At 44.1% G+C, this 24,969-nt stretch overlaps 1 long non-coding RNA gene across 3 annotated transcripts in view; it reads left to right on the top strand.

The window, feature by feature from the left end:
• LOC307181096 overlaps positions 1-24,969 on the top strand; it is a 993,591-nt gene that overhangs the window by 247,792 nt on the left and 720,830 nt on the right. The gene's annotated exons all lie outside the window — the stretch shown is intronic.

Genomic DNA, 24,969 nt, shown 5'->3' on the forward strand with positions numbered 1-24,969 from the left:
CCGCCCATCAGCATAACAAGGCTCCCAGTTCTCAATGGCCTGTTGCCTTTCTGGATTTTACACTTTTTTCAGATGGCCTTTTGACCGGGGGGAAGTGAGACTTCATTGTAGTGCAGATTTCCTTTGGAAGCTTGCTTGGTTGGCCAAAAAGGGCGTATGCGTTTTTTCCTGAATATATTCAGGAAAAAACGCATACGCCCTTTTTGGCCAAGTGCATCATTGTGGACGTTCTGCCTCTTTTCCTATGCTTTCGATGCAATTCCAGTCTACCTCCTGAAATCGGTTTCCTGCAATTCTGCCCCGCTTTCAAGTCCTCTTGGCAGCCTTACTTCAGTATATTTTTGGACGATAGCTGTCATTTATAACTCTGCAGGTTTGTGAATTACAGTGCCCCTGAGCTCCTTTCTTCAACTCGCTTTCTTGTGACCTGGCCGCAACACCGCAGGATGTCTTCAGGCCCTAATCTGGTTCTGGCACGGCACGCTGAGCCTTTGGTTAATTCCTCTTCCTGGTGGGAAATGAGAGTTAAATTTGCCCGTCCAGACATCTCCAGCTAGCCTCTCATTGGTTCTCGCTATTCCTGTTCATCTTCCGCAGAAATTGGAAACTGGGCCAAACAGGAGGTTAAAGGCGCTGACTCTCCAAGTGGGGAGAGTGTTAGTAAAGCGTCTGGAATGTTGCACCCGAGTACCAGGGTACGAAAACTGAGACATATTTGAACAGGTCTCCCGATCACATGGTTGATCATACTCTAGGTTCCACATGCAAGTTTTAGCTGAAGGAAGAATACCTAAAACCTGGGTAGTTAAAACCCGTGGAATGGGTACCATGCAATATGATTTCAAAGGGTCTTCATTTGCTCACCGAACCTCTCCAATCCTATCACTGCTGCGTTTATGCACCTGCACACATGCTTGATTCTCTTTCGGAGACATAGCAATCCATAGGTTTTAAGATACTTACTAGTCAGGTACATTCTTAGGCGTTTAATATGCGGTGTTGAGTCCATTTCGTTGAGCAAGGAGTAGCTCTTGTCTATTCCATATTTGGCTTAAGGAACTTTATCTGTGCTCATTTCAATCTCTGGTTTTATGCAGCACCCCAACTCACCTTTCCCCTTAAGCAAGCATAAGTTCGTTTTCTAAATTTGAGACCCTGTTCTGTTCTGTAATTCAGTTCCTGTGTAGCCAAGTTTCCATTCCGTGTATTACTGATATCTTATGATGTTTCTTTTTCTGTGTGACTTATTTCAGTTAGAATCATCATACCTGAATCCACTCATTGTGCTGCTAAGGGCCTGATGACATAGATTTCATTGCTGAGTGATATTGCTTTGTAAGTGAATACCACAACTTCTTTATCCATTTTTCACTTTCTGCGATGTTGAACTTGTACTGTAAACGAGGTTCTTGTAAACAGAGCAGTTCCAAACATTGGGGTGGCTGTGTCTTTTTGATTTTAATTTCCCTAAGCTATAGGACCATAAGTGGAAGTGCCCTAGGCTCTGTTGCTTTGTTTTTTAGATGTTTCAGGAAACACCATACACTTCTCCCGAGTGGTTGTTGCCAATTTACATCCCGCCCATCAACATAACAAGGCTCCCAGTTCTCCATGGCCTGTCCTGCCTTTCTGGATTTTACACTTTTTTCAGATGGCCCTTTTGACCGGGGGGAAGTGAGACTTCATTGTAGTGCAGATTTCCTTTGCAACCTTGCTTGGTTGGCCAAAAAGGGCGTATGCGTTTTTTCCTGAATATATTCAGGAAAAAACGCATACGCCCTTTTTGGCCAAGTGCATCATTGTGGACCTTCTGCCTCTTTTCCTATGCTTTCAATGCAATTCCAGTCTACCACCTGAAATCGGTTTCCTGCAATTCTGCCCTGCTTTCAAGTCCTCTTGGCAGCCTTACTTCAGTCTATTTTTGGACGATAGCTGTCATTTATAACTCTGCAGGTTTGTGAATTACAGTGTCCCTGAGCTCCTTTCTTCAACTCGCTTTCTTATGACCTGGCCGCAACACCGCAGGATGGCTTCAGGCCCTAATCTGGTTCCGGTACGGCACGCTGAGCCTTTGGTTATTTCCTCTTCCTGGTGGGAAATGAGAGTTAAATTTGCCCGTCCAGACATCTCCAGCTAGCCTCTCATTGGTTCTCGCTATTCCTGTTCATCTTCCGCAGAAATTGGAAACTGTGCCAAACAGGAGGTTAAAGGCGCTGACTCTCCAAGTGGGGAGAGTGTTAGTAAAGCGTCTGGAATGTTGCACCCGAGTACCAGGGTACGAAAACTGAGACATATTTGAACAGGTCTCCCGATCACATGGTTGATCATACTCTAGGTTCCACATGCATGTTTTAGCTGAATGAAGAATACCTAAAACCTGGGTAGTTGAAACCCGTGGAATGGGTACCATGCAATATGACTTCAAAGGGTCTTCATTTGCTCACCGAACCTCTCCAATCCTATCACTGCTGCGTTTATGCCCCTGTACACATGCTTGATTCTCTTTCGGAGACATAGCAATCCATAGGTTTTAAGATACTTACTAGTCAGGTACATTCTTAGGCGTTTAATATGCGGTGTTGAGTCCATTTCGTTGAGCAAGGAGTAGCTCTTGTCTATTCCATATTTGGCTTAAGGAACTTTATCTGTGCTCATTTCAATCTCTGGTTTTATGCAGCACCCCAACTCACCTTTCCCCTTAAGCAAGCATAAGTTGGTTTTCGAAATTTGAGACCCTGTTCTGTTCTGTAATTCAGTTCCTGTGTAGCCAAGTTTACATTCCGTGTATTACTGATATCTTATGATATTTCTTTTTCTGTGTGACTTATTTCAGTTAGAATCATCATACCTGAATCCACTCATTGTGCTGCTAAGGGCCTGATGACACAGATTTCATTGCTGCGTGATATTGCTTTGTAAGTAAATACCACAAATTCTTTATCCATTTTTCACTTTCTGCGATGTTGAACTTGTACTGTAAACGAGGTTCTTGTAAACAGAGCCGTTCCAAACATTGGGGTGGCTGTGTCTTTTTGATTTTAATTTCCCTAAGCTATAGGACCATAAGTGGAAGTGCCTTAGGTTCTGTTGCTTTGTATTTTAGATGTTTCAGGAAACACCATACACTTCTCCCCAGTGGTTGTTGGCAATTTATATCCCGCCCATCAGCATAACAAGGCTCCCAGTTCTCCATGGCCTGTCCTGCCTTTCTGGATTTTACACTTTTTTCAGATGGCCCTTTTGACCGGGGGGAAGTGAGACTTCATTGTAGTGCAGATTTCCTTTGCAAGCTTGCTTGGTTGGCCAAAAAGGGCGTATGCGTTTTTTCCTGAATATATTCAGGAAAAAACGCATACGCCCTTTTTGGCCAAGTGCATCATTGTGGACGTTCGGCCTCTTTTCCTATGCTTTCAATGCAATTCCAGTCTACCTCCTGAAATCGGTTTCCTGCAATTCTGCCCCGCTTTCAAGTCCTCTTGGCAGCCTTACTTCAGTCTATTTTTGGACGATAGCTGTCATTTATAACTCTGCAGGTTTGTGAATTACAGTGCCCCTGAGCTCCTTTCTTCAACTCGCTTTCTTGTGACCTGGCTGCAACACCGCAGGATGTCTTCAGGCCCTAATCTGGTTCCGGCACGGCACGCTGAGCCTTTGGTTAATTCCTCTTCCTGGTGGGAAATGAGAGTTAAATTTGCCCGTCCAGACACCTCCAGCTAGCCTCTCATTGGTTCTCGCTATTCCTGTTCATCTTCCTCAGAAATTGCAAACTGGGCCAAACAGGAGGTTAAAGGCGCTGACTCTCCAAGTGGGGAGAGTGTTAGTAAAGCGTCTGGAATGTTGCACCCGAGTACCAGGGGAGGAAAACTGAGACATATTTGAACACGTCTCCCGTTCACATGGTTGATCATACTCTAGGTTCCACATGCATGTTTTAGCTGAATGAAGAATACCTAAAACCTGGGTAGTTGAAACCCGAGGAATGGGTACCATGCAATATGACTTCAAAGGGTCTTCATTTGCTCACCGAACCTCTCCAATCCTATCACTGCTGCGTTTATGCCCCTGTACACATGCTTGATTCTCTTTCGGAGACATAGCAATCCATAGGTTTTAAGATACTTACTAGTCAGGTACATTCTTAGGCGTTTAATATGCGGTGTTGAGTCCATTTCGTTGAGCAAGGAGTAGCTCTTGTCTATTCCATATTTGGCTTAAGGAACTTTATCTGTGCTCATTTCAATCTCTGGTTTTATGCAGCACCCCAACTCACCTTTTCCCTTAAGCAAGGATAAGTTGGTTTTCGAAATTTGAGACCCTGTTCTGTTCTGTAATTCAGTTCCTGTGTAGCCAAGTTTACATTCCGTGTATTACTGATATCTTATGATGTTTCTTTTTCTGTGTGACTTATTTCAGTTAGAATCATCATACCTGAATCCACTCATTGTGCTGCTAAGGGCCTGATGACACAGATGTCATTGCTGAGTGATATTGCTTTTTAAGTAAATACCACAACTTCTTTATCCATTTTTCACTTTCTGCGATGTTGAACTTGTACTGTAAACGAGGTTCTTGTAAACAGAGCTGTTCCAAACTTTGGGGTGGCTGTGTCTTTTTGATTTTAAATTCCCTAAGCTATAGGACCATAAGTGGAAGTGCCCTAGGCTCTGTTGCTTTGTTTTTTAGATGTTTCAGGAAACACCATACACTTCTCCCGAGTGGTTGTTGGCAATTTACATCCCGCCCATCAGCATAACAAGGCTCCCAGTTCTCCATGGCCTGTCCTGCCTTTCTGGATTTTACACTTTTTTCAGATGGCCCTTTTGACCAGGGGGAAGTGAGACTTCATTGTAGTGCAGATTTCCTTTGCAAGCTTGCTTGGATGGCCAAAAAGGGCGTATGCGTTTTTTCCTGAATATATTCAGGAAAAAACGCATACGCCCTTTTTGGCCAAGTGCATCATTGTGGACGTTCTGCCTCTTTTCCTATGCTTTCAATGCAATTCCAGTCTACCTCCTGAAATCGGTTTCCTGCAATTCTGCCCCGTTTTCAAGTCCTCTTGGCAGCCTTACTTCAGTATATTTTTGGACGATAGCTGTCATTTATAACTCTGCAGGTTTGTGAATTACAGTGCCCCTGAGCTCCTTTCTTCAACTCGCTTTCTTGTGACCTGGCCGCAACACCGCATGATGGCTTCAGGCCCTAATCTGGTTCCGGCACGGCACGCTGAGCCTTTGGTTAATTCCTCTTCCTGGTGGGAAATGAGAGTTAAATTTGCCCGTCCAGACACCTCCAGCTAGTCTCTCATTGGTTCTCGCTATTCCTGTTCATCTTCCGCAGAAATTGCAAACTGGGCCAAACAGGAGGTTAAAGGGACTGACTCTCCAAGTCGGGAGAGTGTTAGTAAAGCGTCTGGAATATTGCACCCGAGTACCAGGGTACGAAAACTGAGATATATTTGAAGAAGTCTCCCGTTCACATGGTTGATCATACTCTGGGTTCCACATGCATGTTTTAGCTGAAGGAAGAATACCTTAAACCTGGAGAGTTGAGACCCGTGGAATGGGTACCATGAAATATGACTTCAAAGGGTCTTCATATGCTCACCGAACCTCTCCAATCCTATCACTGCTGCGTTTATGCCCCTGTACACATGCTTGATTCTCTTTCGGAGACATAGCAATCCATAGGTTTTAAGATACTTACTAGTCAGGTACATTCTTAGGCGTTTAATATGGGGTGTTGAGTCCATTTCGTTGAGCAAGGAGTAGCTCTTGTCTATTCCATATTTGGCTTAAGGAACTTTATCTGTGCTCATTTCAATCTCTGGTTTTATGCAGCACCCCAACTCACCTTTCCCCTTAAGCAAGCATAAGTTGGTTTTCTAAATTTGAGACCCTGTTCTGTTCTGTAATTCAGTTCCTGTGTAGCCAAGTTTCCATTCCGTGTATTACTGATATCTTATGATGTTTCTTTTTCTGTGTGACTTATTTCAGTTAGAATCATCATACCTGAATCCACTAATTGTGCTGCTAAGTGCCTGATGACACAGATTTCATTGCTGAGTGATATTGCTTTGTAAGTAAATACCACAACTTCTTTATCCATTTTTCACTTTCTGCGATGTTGAACTTGTACTGTAAACGAGGTTCTTGTAAACAGAGCCGATCCAAACTTTGGGGTGGCTGTGTCTTTTTGATTTTAATTTCCCTAAGCTATAGGACCATAAGCGCAAGTGCCCTAGGCTCTGTTGCTTTGTTTTTTAGATGTTTCAGGAAACACCATACACTTCTCCCGAGTGGTTGTTGGCAATTTACATCCCGCCCATCAGCATAACAAGGCTCCCAGTTCTCCATGGCCTGTCCTGCCTTTCTGGATTTTACACTTTTTTAAGATGGCCCTTTTGACCGGGGGGAAGTGAGACTTCATTGTAGTGCAGATTTCCTTTGCAAGCTTGCTTGGTTGGCCAAAAAGGGCGTATGCGTTTTTTCCTGAATATATTCAGGAAAAAACGCATACGCCCTTTTTGGCCAAGTGCATCACTGTGGACGTTCTGCCTCTTTTCCTATGCTTTCAATGCAATTCCAGTCTACCTCCTGAAATCGGTTTCCTGCAATTCTGCCCTGCTTTCAAGTCCTCTTGGCAGCCTTACTTCAGTCTATTTTTGGACGATAGCTGTCATTTATAACTCTGCAGGTTTGTGAATTACAGTGCCCCTGAGCTCCTTTCTTCAACTCGCTTTCTTTTGAGCTGGCCGCAACACCGCAGGATGGCTTCAGGCCCTAATCTGATTCCGGTACGGCACGCTGAGCCTTTGGTTATTTCCTCTTCCTGGTGGGAAATGAGAGTTAAATTTGCCCGTCCAGACACCTCCAGCTAGTCTCTCATTGGTTCTCGCTATTCCTGTTCATCTTCCGCAGAAATTGCAAACTGGGCCAAACAGGAGGTTAAAGGCGCTGACTCTCCAAGTGGGGAGAGTGTTAGTAAAGCGTCTGGAATGTTGCACCCGAGTACCAGGGGAGGAAAACTGAGACATATTTGAACACGTCTCCCGATCACATGGTTGATCATACTCTGGGTTCCACATGCATGTTTTAGCTGAAGGAAGAATACCTAAAACCTGGGTAGTTGAAACCCGTGGAATGGGTACCATGCAATATGACTTCAAAGGGTCTTCATTTGCTCACCGAACATCTCCAATCCTATCACTGCTGCATTTATGCCCCTGTACACATGCTTGATTCTCTTTCGGAGACATAGCAATCCCTAGGTTTTAAGATACTTACTAGTCAGGTACATTCTTAGGCGTTTAATATGCGGTGTTGAGTCCATTTCTTTGAGCAAGGAGTAGCTCTTGTCTATTCCATATTTGGCTTAAGGAACTTTATCTGTGCTCATTTCAATCTCTGGTTTTATGCAGCACCCCAACTCACCTTTCCCCTTAAGCAAGCATTAGTTGGTTTTCTAAGTTTGAGACCCTGTTCTGTTCTGTAATTCAGTTCCTGTGTAGCCAAGTTTCCATTCCGTGTATTACTGATATCTTATGATGTTTCTTTTTCTGTGTGACTTATTTCAGTTAGAATCATCATACCTGAATCCACTCATTGTGCTGCTAAGGGCCTGATGACACAGATGTCATTGCTGCGTGATATTGCTTTGTAAGTAAATACCACAACTTCTTTATCCATTTTTCACTTTCTGCGATGTTGAACTTGTACTGTAAACGAGGTTCTTGTAAACAGAGCCGTTCGAAACTTTGGGGTGGCTGTGTCTTTTTGATTTTAAATTCCCTAAGCTATAGGACCATAAGTGGAAGAGCCCTAGGCTCTCTTGCTTTGTTTTTTAGATGTTTCAGGAAACACCATAAACTTCTCCCGAGTGTTTGTTGGCAATTTACATCCAGCCCTTCAGCATAACAAGGCTCCCAGTTCTCCATGGCCTGTCCTGCCTTTCTGGATTTTACCCTTTTTTCAGATGGCCCTTTTGAACGGGGGGAAGTGAGACTTCATTGTAGTGCAGATTTCCTTTGCAAGCTTGCTTGGTTGGCCAAAAAGGGCGTATGCCTTTTTTCCTGAATATATTCAGGAAAAAACGCATACGCCCTTTTTGGCCAAGTGCATCATTGTGGACGTTCTGCCTCTTTTCCTATGCTTTCAATGCAATTCCAGTCTACCTCCTGAAATCGGTTTCCTGCAATTCTGCCCCACTTTCAAGTCCTCTTGGCAGCCTTACTTCAGTCTATTTTTGGACGATAGCTGTCATTTATAACTCTGCAGGTTTGTGAATTACAGTGTCCCTGAGCTCCTTTCTTCAACTCGCTTTCTTGTGACCTGGCCGCAACACCGCAGGATGGCTTCAGGCCGTAATCTGGTTCCGGCCCGGCATGCTGAGCCTTTGGTTAATTCCTCTTCCTGGTGGGAAATGAGTGTTAAATTTGCCCGTCCAGACACCTGCAGCTAGCCTCTCATTGGTTCTCGCTATTCCTGTTCATCTTCCGCAGAAATTGCAAACTGGGCCAAACAGGAGGTTAAAGGCGCTGACTCTCCAAGTGGGGAGAGTGTTAGTAAAGCGTCTGGAATGTTACACCCGAGTACCAGGGGAGGAAAACTGAGACATATTTGAACACGTCTCCCGATCACATGGTTGATCATACTCTGGGTTCCACATGCATGTTTTAGCTGAAGGAAGAATACCTAAAACCTGGGTAGTTGAAACCCGTGGAATGGGTACCATGCAATATGACTTCAAAGGGTCTTCATTTGCTCACCGAACCTCTCCAATCCTATCACTGCTGCGTTTATGCCCCTGCACACATGCTTGATTCTCTTTCGGAGACATAGCAATCTATAGGTTTTAAGATACTTACTAGTCAGGTACATTCTTAGGCGTTTAATATGCGGTGTTGAGTCCATTTCGTTGAGCAATGAGTAGCTCTTGTCTATTCCATATTTGGCTTAAGGAACTTTATCTGTGCTCATTTCAATCTCTGGTTTTATGCAGCACCCCAACTCACCTTTCCCCTTAAGCAAGCATAAGTTGGTTTTCTGAATTTGAGACCCTGTTCTGTTCTGTAATTCAGTTCCTGTGTAGCCAAGTTTACATTCCGTGTATTACTGATATCTTATGATGTTTCTTTTTCTGTGTGACTTATTTCAGTTAGAATCATCATACCTGAATCCACTCATTGTGCTGCTACGGGCCTGAGGACATAGATTTCATTGCTGAGTGATACTGCATTGTAAGTGAATACCACAACTTCTTTATCCATTTTTCACTTTCTGCGATGTTGAACTTGTACTGTAAACGAGGTTCTTGTAAACAGAGCCGTTCCAAACTTTGGGGTGGCTGTGTCTTTTTGATTTTAATTTCCCTAAGCTATAGGACCATAAGTGGAAGTGCCCTAGGCTCTGTTGCTTTGTTTTTTAGATGTTTCAGGAAACACCATACACTTCTCCGGAGTGTCTGTTGGCAATTTACATCCCGCCCATCAGCATAACAAGGCTCCCAGTTCTCCATGGCCTGTCCTGCCTTTCTGGATTTTACACTTTTTTCAGATGGCCCTTTTGACCGGGGGGAAGTGAGACTTCATTGTAGTGCAGATTTCCTTTGCAAGCTTGCTTGGTTGGCCAAAAAGGGCGTATGCGTTTTTTCCTGAATATATTCAGGAAAAAACGCATAAGCCCTTTTTGGCCAAGTGCATCATTGTGGACGTTCTGCCTCTTTTCCTATGCTTTCAATGCAATTCCAGTCTACCTCCTGAAATCGGTTTCCTGTAATTCTGCCCCGCTTTCAAGTCCTCTTGGCAGCCTTACTTCAGTCTATTTTTGGACGATAGCTGTCATTTATAACTCTGCAGGTTTGTGAATTACAGTGCCCCTGAGCTCCTTTCTTCAACTCGCTTTCTTGTGACCTGGCCGCAACACCGCAGGATGTCTTCAGGCCCTAATCTGGTTCTGGCACGGCACGCTGAGCCTTTGGTTAATTCCTCTTCCTGGTGGGAAATGAGAGTTAAATTTGCCCATCCAGACACCTCCAGCTAGTCTCTCATTGGTTCTCGCTATTCCTGTTCATCTTCCACAGAAATTGCAAACTGGGCCAAACAGGAGGTTAAAGGGACTGACTCTCCAAGTCGGGAGAGTGTTAGTAAAGCGTCTGGAATGTTGCACCCGAGTACCAGGGTACGAAAACTGAGACATATTTGAACACGTCTCCCGATCACATGGTTGATCATACTCTGGGTTCCACATGCATGTTTTAGCTGAAGGAAGAATACCTAAAACCTGGGTAGTTGAAACCCATGGAATGGGTACAATGCAATATGACTTCAAAGGGTCTTCATTTGCTCACCGAACATCTCCAATCCTATCACTGCTGCGTTTATGCCCCTGTACACATGCTTCATTCTCTTTCGGAGACATAGCAATCCATAGGTTTTAAGATACTTACTAGTCAGGTACATTCTTAGGCGTTTAATATGGGGTGTTGAGTCCATTTCGTTGAGCAAGGAGTAGCTCTTGTCTATTCCATATTTGGCTTAAGGAACTTTATCTGTGCTCATTTCAATCTCTGGTTTTATGCAGCACCCCAACTCACCTTTCCCCTTAAGCAAGCATAAGTTGGTTTTCTAAATTTGAGACCCTGTTCTGTTCTGTAATTCAGTTCCTGTGTAGCCAAGTTTCCATTCCGTGTATTACTGATATCTTATGATGTTTCTTTTTCTGTGTGACTTATTTCAGTTAGAATCATCATACCTGAATCCACTAATTGTGCTGCTAAGTGCCTGATGACACAGATTTCATTGCTGAGTGATATTGCTTTGTAAGTAAATACCACAACTTCTTTATCCATTTTTCACTTTCTGCGATGTTGAACTTGTACTGTAAACGAGGTTCTTGTAAACAGAGCCGATCCAAACTTTGGGGTGGCTGTGTCTTTTTGATTTTAATTTCCCTAAGCTATAGGACCATAAGCGCAAGTGCCCTAGGCTCTGTTGCTTTGTTTTTTAGATGTTTCAGGAAACACCATACACTTCTCCCGAGTGGTTGTTGGCAATTTACATCCCGCCCATCAGCATAACAAGGCTCCCAGTTCTCCATGGCCTGTCCTGCCTTTCTGGATTTTACACTTTTTTAAGATGGCCCTTTTGACCGGGGGGAAGTGAGACTTCATTGTAGTGCAGATTTCCTTTGCAAGCTTGCTTGGTTGGCCAAAAAGGGCGTATGCGTTTTTTCCTGAATATATTCAGGAAAAAACGCATACGCCCTTTTTGGCCAAGTGCATCACTGTGGACGTTCTGCCTCTTTTCCTATGCTTTCAATGCAATTCCAGTCTACCTCCTGAAATCGGTTTCCTGCAATTCTGCCCTGCTTTCAAGTCCTCTTGGCAGCCTTACTTCAGTCTATTTTTGGACGATAGCTGTCATTTATAACTCTGCAGGTTTGTGAATTACAGTGCCCCTGAGCTCCTTTCTTCAACTCGCTTTCTTTTGAGCTGGCCGCAACACCGCAGGATGGCTTCAGGCCCTAATCTGATTCCGGTACGGCACGCTGAGCCTTTGGTTATTTCCTCTTCCTGGTGGGAAATGAGAGTTAAATTTGCCCGTCCAGACACCTCCAGCTAGTCTCTCATTGGTTCTCGCTATTCCTGTTCATCTTCCGCAGAAATTGCAAACTGGGCCAAACAGGAGGTTAAAGGCGCTGACTCTCCAAGTGGGGAGAGTGTTAGTAAAGCGTCTGGAATGTTGCACCCGAGTACCAGGGGAGGAAAACTGAGACATATTTGAACACGTCTCCCGATCACATGGTTGATCATACTCTGGGTTCCACATGCATGTTTTAGCTGAAGGAAGAATACCTAAAACCTGGGTAGTTGAAACCCGTGGAATGGGTACCATGCAATATGACTTCAAAGGGTCTTCATTTGCTCACCGAACATCTCCAATCCTATCACTGCTGCATTTATGCCCCTGTACACATGCTTGATTCTCTTTCGGAGACATAGCAATCCCTAGGTTTTAAGATACTTACTAGTCAGGTACATTCTTAGGCGTTTAATATGCGGTGTTGAGTCCATTTCTTTGAGCAAGGAGTAGCTCTTGTCTATTCCATATTTGGCTTAAGGAACTTTATCTGTGCTCATTTCAATCTCTGGTTTTATGCAGCACCCCAACTCACCTTTCCCCTTAAGCAAGCATTAGTTGGTTTTCTAAGTTTGAGACCCTGTTCTGTTCTGTAATTCAGTTCCTGTGTAGCCAAGTTTCCATTCCGTGTATTACTGATATCTTATGATGTTTCTTTTTCTGTGTGACTTATTTCAGTTAGAATCATCATACCTGAATCCACTCATTGTGCTGCTAAGGGCCTGATGACACAGATGTCATTGCTGCGTGATATTGCTTTGTAAGTAAATACCACAACTTCTTTATCCATTTTTCACTTTCTGCGATGTTGAACTTGTACTGTAAACGAGGTTCTTGTAAACAGAGCCGTTCGAAACTTTGGGGTGGCTGTGTCTTTTTGATTTTAAATTCCCTAAGCTATAGGACCATAAGTGGAAGAGCCCTAGGCTCTCTTGCTTTGTTTTTTAGATGTTTCAGGAAACACCATAAACTTCTCCCGAGTGTTTGTTGGCAATTTACATCCAGCCCTTCAGCATAACAAGGCTCCCAGTTCTCCATGGCCTGTCCTGCCTTTCTGGATTTTACCCTTTTTTCAGATGGCCCTTTTGAACGGGGGGAAGTGAGACTTCATTGTAGTGCAGATTTCCTTTGCAAGCTTGCTTGGTTGGCCAAAAAGGGCGTATGCCTTTTTTCCTGAATATATTCAGGAAAAAACGCATACGCCCTTTTTGGCCAAGTGCATCATTGTGGACGTTCTGCCTCTTTTCCTATGCTTTCAATGCAATTCCAGTCTACCTCCTGAAATCGGTTTCCTGCAATTCTGCCCCACTTTCAAGTCCTCTTGGCAGCCTTACTTCAGTCTATTTTTGGACGATAGCTGTCATTTATAACTCTGCAGGTTTGTGAATTACAGTGTCCCTGAGCTCCTTTCTTCAACTCGCTTTCTTGTGACCTGGCCGCAACACCGCAGGATGGCTTCAGGCCGTAATCTGGTTCCGGCCCGGCATGCTGAGCCTTTGGTTAATTCCTCTTCCTGGTGGGAAATGAGTGTTAAATTTGCCCGTCCAGACACCTGCAGCTAGCCTCTCATTGGTTCTCGCTATTCCTGTTCATCTTCCGCAGAAATTGCAAACTGGGCCAAACAGGAGGTTAAAGGCGCTGACTCTCCAAGTGGGGAGAGTGTTAGTAAAGCGTCTGGAATGTTACACCCGAGTACCAGGGGAGGAAAACTGAGACATATTTGAACACGTCTCCCGATCACATGGTTGATCATACTCTGGGTTCCACATGCATGTTTTAGCTGAAGGAAGAATACCTAAAACCTGGGTAGTTGAAACCCGTGGAATGGGTACCATGCAATATGACTTCAAAGGGTCTTCATTTGCTCACCGAACCTCTCCAATCCTATCACTGCTGCGTTTATGCCCCTGCACACATGCTTGATTCTCTTTCGGAGACATAGCAATCTATAGGTTTTAAGATACTTACTAGTCAGGTACATTCTTAGGCGTTTAATATGCGGTGTTGAGTCCATTTCGTTGAGCAATGAGTAGCTCTTGTCTATTCCATATTTGGCTTAAGGAACTTTATCTGTGCTCATTTCAATCTCTGGTTTTATGCAGCACCCCAACTCACCTTTCCCCTTAAGCAAGCATAAGTTGGTTTTCTGAATTTGAGACCCTGTTCTGTTCTGTAATTCAGTTCCTGTGTAGCCAAGTTTACATTCCGTGTATTACTGATATCTTATGATGTTTCTTTTTCTGTGTGACTTATTTCAGTTAGAATCATCATACCTGAATCCACTCATTGTGCTGCTACGGGCCTGAGGACATAGATTTCATTGCTGAGTGATACTGCATTGTAAGTGAATACCACAACTTCTTTATCCATTTTTCACTTTCTGCGATGTTGAACTTGTACTGTAAACGAGGTTCTTGTAAACAGAGCCGTTCCAAACTTTGGGGTGGCTGTGTCTTTTTGATTTTAATTTCCCTAAGCTATAGGACCATAAGTGGAAGTGCCCTAGGCTCTGTTGCTTTGTTTTTTAGATGTTTCAGGAAACACCATACACTTCTCCGGAGTGTCTGTTGGCAATTTACATCCCGCCCATCAGCATAACAAGGCTCCCAGTTCTCCATGGCCTGTCCTGCCTTTCTGGATTTTACACTTTTTTCAGATGGCCCTTTTGACCGGGGGGAAGTGAGACTTCATTGTAGTGCAGATTTCCTTTGCAAGCTTGCTTGGTTGGCCAAAAAGGGCGTATGCGTTTTTTCCTGAATATATTCAGGAAAAAACGCATAAGCCCTTTTTGGCCAAGTGCATCATTGTGGACGTTCTGCCTCTTTTCCTATGCTTTCAATGCAATTCCAGTCTACCTCCTGAAATCGGTTTCCTGTAATTCTGCCCCGCTTTCAAGTCCTCTTGGCAGCCTTACTTCAGTCTATTTTTGGACGATAGCTGTCATTTATAACTCTGCAGGTTTGTGAATTACAGTGCCCCTGAGCTCCTTTCTTCAACTCGCTTTCTTGTGACCTGGCCGCAACACCGCAGGATGTCTTCAGGCCCTAATCTGGTTCTGGCACGGCACGCTGAGCCTTTGGTTAATTCCTCTTCCTGGTGGGAAATGAGAGTTAAATTTGCCCATCCAGACACCTCCAGCTAGTCTCTCATTGGTTCTCGCTATTCCTGTTCATCTTCCACAGAAATTGCAAACTGGGCCAAACAGGAGGTTAAAGGGACTGACTCTCCAAGTCGGGAGAGTGTTAGTAAAGCGTCTGGAATGTTGCACCCGAGTACCAGGGTACGAAAACTGAGACATATTTGAACACGTCTCCCGATCACATGGTTGATCATACTCTGGGTTCCACATGCATGTTTTAGCTGAAGGAAGAATACCTAAAACCTGGGTAGTTGAAACCCATGGAATGGGTACAATGCAATATGACTTCAAAGGGTCTTCATTTGCTCACCGAACATCTCCAATCCTATCACTGCTGCGTTTATGCCCCTGTACACATGCTTCATTCTCTTTCGGAGACATAGCAATCCATAGGTTTTAAGATACTTACTAGTCAGGTACATTCTTAGGCGTTTAATATGCGGTGTTGAGTCCATTTCCTTGAGCAAGGAGTAGCTCTTGTCTATTCCATATTTGGCTTAAGGAACTTTATCTGTGCTCATTTCAATCTCTGGTTTTATGCAGCACCCCAACTCACCTTTCCCCTTAAGCAAGCATAAGTTGGTTTTCTAAATTTGAGAACCTGTTCTGTTCTGTAATTCAGTTCCTGTGTAGCCAAGTTTACATTCCGTGTATTACTGATATCTTATGATGTTTCTTTTTCTGTGTGACTTATTTCAGTTAGAATCATCGTACCTGAATCTACTCATTATGCTGCTAAGGTCCTGATGACATAGATTTCATTGCTGAGTGATACTGCATTGTACGTAAGTACCACAAGTTCTTTATCCATTTTTCAATTTCTGTGATATTGAACTTGTACGGTAAACGAGGTTCTTGTAAACTGAGGCGTCCCAAACATTGGGGTGGCTGTGTCTTTTTGATTTTAATTTCCCTAAGCTATAGGACTATAAGTGGAAGTGCCCTAGGCTCTGTTGCTTTGTTTTTTAGATGTTTCAGGAAACACCATACACTTCTCCCCAGTGTCTGTTGGCAATTTACATCCCGCCCATCAGCATAACAAGGCTCCCAGTTCTCCATGGCCTGTCCTGCCTTTCTGGATTTTACACTTTTTTCAGATGGCCCTTTTGACCGGGGAGAAGTGAGACTTCATTGTAGTGCAGATTTCCTTTGCAAGCTTGCTTGGTTGGCCAAAAAGGGCGTATGCGTTTTTTCCTGAATATATTCAGGAAAAAACGCATACGCCCTTTTTGGCCAAGTGCATCATTGTGGACGTTCTGCCTCTTTTCCTATGCTTTCAATGCAATTCCAGTCTACCTCCTGAAATCGGTTTCCTGCAATTCTGCCCCGCTTTCAAGTCCTCTTGGCAGCCTTACTTCAGTCTATTTTTGGACGATAGCTGTCATTTATAACTCTGCAGGTTTGTGAATTACAGTGCCCCTGAGCTCCTTTCTTCAACTCGCTTTCTTTTGAGCTGGCCGCAACACTGCAGGATGGCTTCAGGCCCTAATCTGGTTCCGGCACGGCACGCTGAGCCTTTGGTTATTTCCTCTTCCTGGTGGGAAATGAGAGTTATATTTGCCCGTCCAGACACCTCCAGCTAGTCTCTCATTGGTTCTCCCTATTCCTGTTCATCTTCCGCAGAAATTGCAAACTGGGCCAAACAGGAGGTTAAAGGTGCTGACTCTCCAAGTGGGGAGAGTGTTAGTAAAGCATGTGGAATGTTGCACCTGAGTGCCAGGGGAGGAAAACTGAGACATATTTGAACACATCTCCCGTTCACACGGTTGATCATACTCTGGGTTCCACATGCATGTTTTAGCTGAAGGAAGAATACCTTAAACCTGGAGAGTTGAGACCCGTGGAATGGGTACCATGCAATATGACTTCAAAGGGTCTTCATTTGCTCACCGAACCTCTCCAATCCTATCACTGCTGCGTTTATTCCCCTGCACACACGCTTGATTCTCTTTTGGAGACATAGCAATCCATAGGTTTTAAGATACTTCCTAGTCAGGTACATTCTTAGGCGTTTAATATGGGGTGTTGAGTCCATTTCGTTGAGCAAGGAGTAGCTCTTGTCTATTCCATATTTGGCTTAAGGAACTTTATCTGTGCTCATTTCAATCTCTGGTTTTATGCAGCACCCCAACTCACCTTTCCCCTTAAGCAAGCATAAGTTGGTTTTCTAAATTTGAGACCCTGTTCTGTTCTGTAATTCATTTCCTGTGTAGCCAAGTTTCCATTCCGTGTATTACTGATATCTTATGATGTTTCTTTTTTTGTGTGACTTATTTCAGTTAGAATCATCATACCTGAATCCACTCATTGTGCTGCTAAGGGCCTGATGACATAGATTTCATTGCTGAGTGATACTGCATTGTACATAAGTACCTGAAGTTCTTTATCAATTTTTCACTTTCTGCGATGTTGAACTTGTACTGTAAACGAGGTTCTTGTAAACAGAGGCGTTCCATACTTTGGGATGGCTGTGTCTGTTTGATTTTAATTTCCCTAAGCTATAGGACCATAAGTGGAAGTGCCCTAGGCTCTGTTGCTTTGTTTTTTAGATGTTTCAGGAAACACCATACACTTCTCCAGAGTGGCTGTTGGCAATTTACATCCCGCCCATCAGCATAACAAGGCTCCCAGTTCTCCATGGCCTGTCCTGCCTTTCTGGATTTTACACTTTTCTCAGATGGCCCTTTTAACCAGTGGGAAGTGAGACTTCATTGTAGTGCAGATTTCCTTTGCAAGCTTGCTTGGTTGTACAAAAAGTGCATATGCGTTTTTTCCTGAATATATTCAGGAAAAAACACATACGCCCTTTTTGGCCAAGTGCATCATTGTCGACGTTCTGCCTCATTTCCTATGCTTTAAATGCAATTCCAGTCTACCTCCTGAAATCGGTTTCCTGCAATTCTGCCTTTCTTTCAATGCCTCTTCATAGCCTTTCCTCAATATCCTTTTTGAAAATTGTTGGCCTTTATAACTCTGCACGTTTTTGAATTGCAGTGGCCCTGAGCTCCATTTTTCAGCTCTTATTTTTGTGATCTTGCCTCATAACCGCAGGATTCCTTCAGGCCCTATTGTTCTTGTGGGACACCTTGCTGTGCCTTTGGTTAATTCTTCTTACTGATGTGAAATTAGAGTGACATGTGCCCATTGAAACCACTACATTAGTTTCTCACTGGTTCCCCCTAACCCATTCATCCTCCGCACTATCTGCAGACTGTGCGATACTGGGACTTAAAGGCATTGACTCTCCATGTGAGGTTGTTGTTAGTAAAGCGGCTGGAATGTCGATCCGGAGCCCCAGGAGAGGAACAATGAGGTGTGTTTTAGAAACCTTTCCTGATCATATGGTATACCAGTCGCTGGGTTTCCCAAGCATGGTTTAGCTGTAGGAAGATTCCCTTCAACCTGGAGTGTTGGGACCCTTGGAATGAGTAGCATGAAGTATTGCATTAAACTTTTGGCAGTTGCTCACCAAAGCTCACCAATCCTCTCAGCCCCAAGTGTCCAGCCTTATGTCTTATCCAGCTGTGGGTTTATATGTGGTCAATCCAGGTTGCATCACAGCCCCTGAGCGAATTTTGTAAGAATTTTTCTCTCTTTCATTGTTTCTGCGTTTTGTTTTTAAAATTTATTTCTATAATGGGGTTTAGCTCATCTTCACTGCTGTGTTTGTGCCGCTCTGCACACACTTGATTCCCTTATGGAGATATATCAATACATGGGTTTTAAGATTCTTATTACTCAGATATATTTCTCTGCGGTGTATAGGGTGTGTTGAGGCCAGTTCATTGAGCAAGGTGTAGATCTTGTCTAATACCTATTTGGTTTATTGAACGGTATCTGTGCTAATTTCAAACTCTGGTTTTATGCATCACCCCACCTCTCCTTTCCCCTTAAGCTGACATAAGTGTGTTTTCTAAATGTGAGACACTGTTCTGTTCTGTAATTCATTTCTTGTGCAGCCATATTTACCCTCCCTCTATAAGTGATATCTTATGATATGTTTCTTTTTCTGTTTGACTTATTTCAAGTAGTATTATCGGACCTAAATCCACTCTTTATCCTTCTACTAGCCTTATTACATTGATTTCATGGTGAAGAGATATTCCATTGTACATAAGTACCACATCTTCTTTATCCATTGTTCTCTTTCCTGGGATATTTAAGGTGTACTGAAGTTGAGGTTCTTGTAAACAGAGTAGCCCTAAACTGTGGTGTGCTTGTGTCTTGTTGATTTTTAGACTTCCCTAGATATACTCCCATGATTGGAAGTGTCCTATGCTCTGTAGCTCTGTTTTTTAGATGATTTAGGAACCACCATACACTCCTCCAGAGTGGCTCTCGGCAGTTCACACACTGCCCATCAGCGTATAAAGGCTCCCTGTTCTCCATGGCCTGTCCTGCATTTCTGGTTTTTACAATTTTTTAGGATGGCCCTTTTGACCGGTGGGAAGTGAGACTTCTTTGTTGTGCACATTTGCATTGCTTGCTTGGTTCCTTGCCCATAAGGTGCATATGCGTTTTTTCCTGGATATAATCAGGAAAAAACGCATACGCCCTTTTGGGCCAACTGCATCATTGTCGAAATTCTGCCGCTTTTCATGTGCTTTAAAGACGAGTCCAATCTATCTCTTGAAATCTGTTTCTTGCAATTCTGTCTTGCATTCAGATCCTCTTCTTTGCCTTACCTCAACATAATTTTGGAGGTTAGTTTTCATTTATAACTCTGCAGGTTTGTGAATTGCAGTGACCCTGAGCTCCATTTTTTAAGTTGCTCTTTTGTGAGCTGGCCTCAAACCCGCAGGATTGCTTCAGGCCCTATTTTGGCTCCAGCGAGGTGGGCTGAGCCTTTTTTTAATTCTTATTCTTAATGGGAAATTAGAGTGATATGTGCCCGTCCAAACCCCTACAACTATTCTCTCATTGGTTCCCCCTCTTCCTGTTCATCCTCCTCACAATTTGCAAAATGTGTGAAACAGAAGTTGAAATGTGCTGATTCTCCAAGTGGGGAGATTCTAAGTAGCGTGGCTGGAATGGTGAACAGGAGCACCAGGAGAGGATAAATGAGCTGCATTTTAGACACATCTCCCGATCACATGGTGTACAGTCCTCTGGGTTTTCCATGCATGTTTTAGCTGTAGGAAGATCCCTTGAACCTGCAGATTTCGGACCCATTGAATGGGCACCAGGTAGTATTACTTTAAAGGGTGTGCATTTCCTCACCCAAGCTCACATTTCTCTTAGCGCGAACAGTTTCCAGCCTTATGTCTCATCCTGCTGTGGGTCTAGACGTGTTCAATCCATGTTGCATCACCGTCCCTGAGGAAAAGTTGTAAGAGGTTTTCTCTGTCTCTCTGTCGTTTATTTTTTTCAATTTATTACTATATTGGTTACAGCTGATTTTCAAAGCTCTGTTTCTTGCTGCTGTACATCCACTTGATTCACGTACAGAGAGACATCAGTAAATTCTTTTTCAGATTCTTACCAGTCGTATATATTCTTTTCCGGTGACTTGAGTGTGCTGAGTGTAGTTCTTTTAGCTACCGTGTAGGCCTTGTTGATTATCAGTTTGGTATTTGGAATGGTATCTTTGCTAATTTCAACCTCCTGGATGATGCCTCACCCCTCCCCACCTTTCCCGTTTAGCAGCCTTATGCGTGTTTTCTACATATTTGACTATGTTTTTGTTTTGTAATTTATTTCATGTGTAGCCATTTTGGATTCCACCTTTAAGTGATATCTTATGATATGTGTCTTTTTCTTTTTGAATTATGTCACTTAGAATGATCATACGTAACTCCTCCGGAGTTGTTACAACTGGCCATATTTCATTGATTTCCAGGCTGAATAATATTCCACTCTACCTAAGTACCACATCTCTATCCATTTTTTCCCTCCAGAGACATTTAAGTTATATCCTAGTCGAGGATCTTTTAAACAGAGAGGGGGTAAACATTGGGGTGCCTGTGTCCTCTCGATTTTTGTTTTTCCCAAGATATACGCCCATGAGTGCAAGTGCCCTATGCTCTGTAGCTCATTTTTTAGATGCTTTAGTAAACACAATATACTTCTCCAGAATGGCCGTTGGCAATATACATTTCCACTATAAGTCTCACAGGGCTCCCTCTTCTCATTGCCCTGTCCTGCATTTCTGTTGTTTACGCTTTATGAGGATGGCTCTTGTGACTGATGCGAAGTGATATCTTTTGTAGTATTGATTTCCAGTGCCCACCTGTTTGGTTGGCTAAAAAAGTGTATGCCCTTTTCTTGAATATATACAGAAAAAAACGCATACACCCTTTTTGGCCAACTGCAATGTTGGCAATGTTCAGCTCCTTTTCTTGTGCTTAATGGCGAGTCCTTTCTACCTCCTCAAATCCCTTTCCTGCCATTCTCCCTTGCTTACAAGTCCTTTTCTCTGACTTTCCTCAAGACATTTTTCAGTGATGGATATTTTCAACTCTGCAGTTTCGTGAATTTTACTGCCCCTGAGTTCCATTGTTCAACTTGTGTTTATGGGAACTGGCCACAAAGCAGCAGGATTTCCTCAAGCCCTATACTGTTTCCATGGGCAACCCTAGCCTTTGGTCAATTCGTCTTCCTGATTGGAAATTAGAGTGACATGTGCCTGTCTGAACACCTAGGACTTGTCTCTCATTGTTCCTCATCCTTCCGCTTCATCCTCTGGACAAATTCCAAACTGTACGCAACAGGATGTTGACAGTGCTGACATCTCCAAGTGGGGAGACTGTTAGTAAAGACGCTGGAGGGGTGAACCCGAGCACCAGGAGATGAGGAGATGAGATGCCTTTTCCAAACTCTTCCCGATCAGACGGTATACTATCCTCTGGGTGTGACAGACATGTTTTAGCAGTAGGAAGAGTCCCATTCATGTAAGGAGAACACCAGGGCTTTTTCAAAATCAGTGTCTCCCCGAAACCCAAACTGGGGAATTTTTTAAGCTACGGCTACACATATGTTCATTAAGGGCCTTGGGAAGTAGGCAGAGTCCAAACTTTAGATGATTGAAGTCTTCAGGGTCAGAAGCACTCACCACCAGCTTCCCTTAGGCTACACTTTAACTGTCATTGATAGATGATGTCAATAAAAATATCTATTCTTTTTCAGATTATTTCCCCTTATAGGTTATTGCAAAATGTTGAGTGTAGTTCCCTGTGCTATACAGTAGTTCCTTGTTGATGATCTATTTTATACATAGCAGTGTGTATGTGTTAATCCCAAACTGTTAATTTATCCCTCCTCCCACCTTTCCCCTTTGGTAATAATAAATTATAAGATTTTATACTTCTCAGAAATGGGGGAGCTGAAAGAGAGGTATCATTTTCAATGGAAAAGCATTTAAAACAAGATTGAAGGTTTAACCAAGATTATTAGATGTACATCCTTGGAAAGAAATCACTTCGTTTCTCTAATATTGACCTGACAAATAAGACAAACCCTTTCACTGAACTTGCTTATAATAAAGTGATGGAAATATCAAATGGAAGTGTTAGAAACATCTTATTTTACCCGAGCCTTATACACTGTTCTATGTTAACTACAGTTTGGCTCACACATCTGTTCATTGAGGTTACAATAGTCTCAATTTCTGTTACTGATCCTCCAGAGTGGACCCCAACAAGTGTTCCCCTGCCCAGTGTCATTGGGGCCAACAGATCGAGACTGAGTTTGGTTCACAAGCAAAGGAAACTTTATATTTTGATCAGAGAATGGAGAGGTGAGAGCATGCACTACCCCGTGGGCTGTGGGCTGGGCTGCTGTGTAGAGATCCTGTCAGAGTCATTGGGAGGGAGGGGACAGAGCTTTCAAGGGCTGGGTTGGCTGCAGCTCAGGCTCTATATCGTGGAGTCTGCACTGGGCCCCAGGAGCTGAGGTGTCGACCCAGCCATTCTGCACTAGGAAATCTGGTCTGAAGTGGCGGGTGTGGAGTCTCTGCATGCGAGACCCTAGGAGTACGTGAAATTAGACAAAGCACAAAGGATAAAAAAGTTAGACTTGACTTTATTGCACAGATTCTATTTTTATCTCCCAGGGATTTTTAATGGGCTTTGCTGGGGACAAACCCCTCCTCTGCCTTTTGTCCCGTTCCTCATTCTTGGAGTTCTGAGGGTGCAGACCCTTCTTCTGTAACTGCTGAGTGCTGAGTTGGGAGCCCTCATACCCAGGGGCGAGGGTCAGAACTTCTCCCCAGCAGCCTCCAGGTGACGTTGATTTTCCCCAGGCCCCCTGCCTCCTTGCTCGTCCACCTGAACACCAGCATTGGAAGTGTTATAGATTCTAATGACCTTTAAGGGTCCAGGAAAGAGATGTGCAGAGACGTTGTGGGGGCCGGTTTCACCCCGCCCCACATTTGTTCGGCCACCTTAGGCTGACCGTTTCTGCCAGCCTAGATGCTCTGACCAGTAGTCTGTGCTTTCTTCAATTAGGCCCCTGAATTAACGTACAAACAGCACCAGGTGTCAGAGCCCTGCCCGCTCAACTCCCAGACAGTCCAGGGTCAGTGGTGATCAAGGACCATGATGGCCACTGAGTCAACAGCCTTTTGAAGTAAACAGGAGTCCAGCCGGTCTTATTGGCCACCATCATCACGGTGTCTGTAGGCTTTTCTATAGTGACAGTGTGATATACGGTTCCCCCGCCAATATTATTAGCTCCCCTCTGGGTGCAGTAAGTCCTGCAAGCAGTAGTCTACTGTTTTGGGACACACTCTTGTTGTTTTATGAGAAAAACTCCAGGTCAAGTGATGTTCACACGAGTCGTCATGGTGCCCTGTTGCCCCCGGTTATCTCTCTGGATGTTGGAGTTGGAAGGCCTCCTCACTCGAGGTCGGTGTGCCAATGGAACGAACCCTGCAACTTCAGGGCATGGTTGGTGGTTAGGATCACCACGTGGGGTCCTTTTCCCTTAGGAGGGAGGTGGCCTTTTGGGCTGCTGATTTCCAGGTTTTTAGATACCGCCAGTATCTTGGCCAGATGTGGCAGTGGGTCAAGCCCCTTGGTGACCATAGTTTATCCTACCTGGATGGCATTCTTGCATTGTTCCATTTCAAGTGGTCCCAGTTTTTGCACTAATTCTCCAATGGCGATTCACCTTTCACCGGGAATGTAAAGGTCAAAGGGTTTAGCTAAATTAGGGAGTTCCAGGGCAAGGGTCTGAATTGACTGCTCTTTCCATTCTTGAAAGGCCACTTCTGGATTCTATTCAAAAGGATCATCATCTTTTCCTTTCAGTGTTTCATATAGAGGCCCAGCTAGTAGACTGTAGTTAGGGATCCAGAAGCAGCAAACCCTGGCCTCCCCAGGAACCCCTAAGCTGTCTTCTAGTTTTAGAAAGGGGTAAGGCTGAAAATGGTTTCTTCCCTTTCCTGGGATGGGCTTCTCTGACCTTCTGTGAGAATGAAGCCCAGGCAGGTCACCGCAGTCTGTGATATTTGAGCTTCTTTTTGGACGACTTCTATCCTTTATTGGCTTGGTAGTTCAGAGGCCTCCTTAGTAGGGCTGGCGATCAGAATGTCATCTGCGTATTGAAGGAGGGTTTCCTTTTCCAGAGGTAGAACTTTTAGGTCTTTAGCTAAGCTTTCCCCAAAGACGGTGTGGGAATTTTTGCACCCTTGGGGCAAGACGGCCCGGAAGTATTGTTTTAGTTGTATGTTGAGTCCTGCCACTCACAAGCCAAAATTTCTTGTGACTCTGGGACTAATGGAATACAAAAGAAGGCATCATTGAAGACTAATACAGAATACCATGTCCTGGTGGTTGGTAGAATGACCAGCAGGGTGTAGGAATTAGGAGCAGCTGGAGGTATATCCTCGGTGGCTTCACTGACTGTCCTGACATTCTTTACCAGGTCCCCAGCAGCCCATGGGGCTCTCGTGGTCAGACCAATCCCCGGATACAGAGCTACCCTTGCAGGTACCGTGGCAGGGCTGGGCACACAGGAACCGTGCACACAGCCCTCATTGCAGAGCACCCCCAGCTCACCTGTCACTCAGAGCTGACACAGAGCACCTCAGAGCAGGACTTGAACTAACAAACAGCAGCTGCGACAGGTCTGTGACCCTGGTCATCACTCTGTACGGCCTCCCTCCACCTGGTCTTCCAGAGACTTCCACTGCACCCGGGGCACCAGGCCTCTGTCTCCAACCACCACCCACCCCTCCTCTCCCTGACTCCTGGGT

This window comes from Stenella coeruleoalba (assembly GCF_951394435.1).
Source record: "Stenella coeruleoalba genome assembly, contig: scaffold_57, whole genome shotgun sequence".
Classification (NCBI taxonomy): Eukaryota; Metazoa; Chordata; class Mammalia; order Artiodactyla; family Delphinidae; genus Stenella; species Stenella coeruleoalba.